This window comes from Gossypium raimondii, chromosome 13 (genome assembly GCF_025698545.1).
Source record: "Gossypium raimondii isolate GPD5lz chromosome 13, ASM2569854v1, whole genome shotgun sequence".
Taxonomy (NCBI): Eukaryota; Viridiplantae; Streptophyta; class Magnoliopsida; order Malvales; family Malvaceae; genus Gossypium; species Gossypium raimondii.
The window spans coordinates 42,480,553-42,481,964 of record NC_068577.1 but is presented as its reverse complement, the minus strand read 5'-3'; the positions used below and the strand labels follow the sequence as shown (position 1 = coordinate 42,481,964).

The window sequence follows — 1,412 nt, the reverse complement described above, 5'->3', positions numbered from 1 at the left end:
TGAAAAGACTAAAACCTCGTGCTCAATGATGGAGTTATCTGATAAAAAGACCCACTTGTCATATAACTATTGCATTGAAATATCTTGAATTTGAACCACTTGACAGATATATGCTGCACCCAAAACCAAAAAACACCGGATGGCTAGGATGGCTGAAAAAAGGGATAAATAAGAACATAAATATGACATATCCTAATATATAGTAGTGGAGGATTATGGGATAAAAAATAAATTCACTTGGTTTCAAGCTTGGTACAACATAAAGTCATCATTCTCTTTAGTTTGCACAACCTAAAAAGTATTTCGAGGGTCTACAAGAAGATAAAAAAATAAGAGACTGTATCAAGAATTATGTACAAAAAAATATGAGACTATCTTCTGGTGTCGAAGGAATTACACGTATAGAGATTCAAAAAGGACTGGATCTAATTTAGGTGATAATCTATATTGGATTTCCTAAGTTATTAATTGAAGATAAGCCACAAAAACTTGACGAACTATAGATGAATGTGCAAAAAGAACTTAATTGTATGAACCAAAAACTCAACATTGCTATTACAAGAATTGGAAATCCTTATGAGCACCTTAATATTCTTGCTGAATTTATAGGTGGACAATTAAAGAATTGAGTTTCATTTCAAAAGGCAATGAAAAAGGCTATTGAATTAACTGAGTAAGCAAATAAAAAGGAATTCAAACACAAATTGCAAGGTGTATCGACAGAAAAGAAATCGCACGTGTCGAATGGATCCGAGAAGGTAGGGTTCCTCTACAAACCATTGGAGTGAAAATTGAGTATTGCTCTTATAGAGTTCGAACTATCTATGGGGTATTAGGAATCAAATTTTGGATATTTATAGACAGAATAATAAGAATAAGACTCTACTTGTCTTTACGTTTTATTCTGCGATAAAACAAAAAATGACAAAGTCTTTGATTTTTATTGAACATAAAAAAATGAGCAGTTCTAAATTCTATAAGGAAATTCTATAAGGTTAAATAAAAATTTGATTGATTATTTGATATAATTGCTATGCTTAGTGTGCGACTCGTTGGGTTTTTTAGGCTTAGGATTCAAAAAAAATGGGCGGACCATAGTATAAGCTAATAATTATGGCACTAATAACCAACTCATCGCTTCGAATTATCTAGATCCAAAGAATCAGTCAAGATATAATGTATTGGTCATATCATTATAGCAACTGAATTTTTTTTTCATTAAGTAAAAGACAAAACCAATTTAATTATGAATAGATCGAAATTGTGAAGCAAAATTAAAAGAATGTGGATAAATAAAAGGATGAGAGAAAGAAAGAAATAGAAATAGCAATGAAATGATATAGGATTCCAATATGTAAGGTCTATGAAGCATCTTATAAAGAGCAACGTAATAAAGCATCAATAGATATTCA

The 1,412-nt window shown here is 30.6% G+C and overlaps 1 pseudogene; it reads left to right on the top strand.

The window, feature by feature from the left end:
* The first annotated feature begins 215 nt into the window (after positions 1–215).
* On the top strand, positions 216–913 carry LOC128036196 (30S ribosomal protein S3, chloroplastic-like; annotated as a pseudogene).
* The last annotated feature ends 499 nt before the right edge of the window (positions 914–1,412 follow it).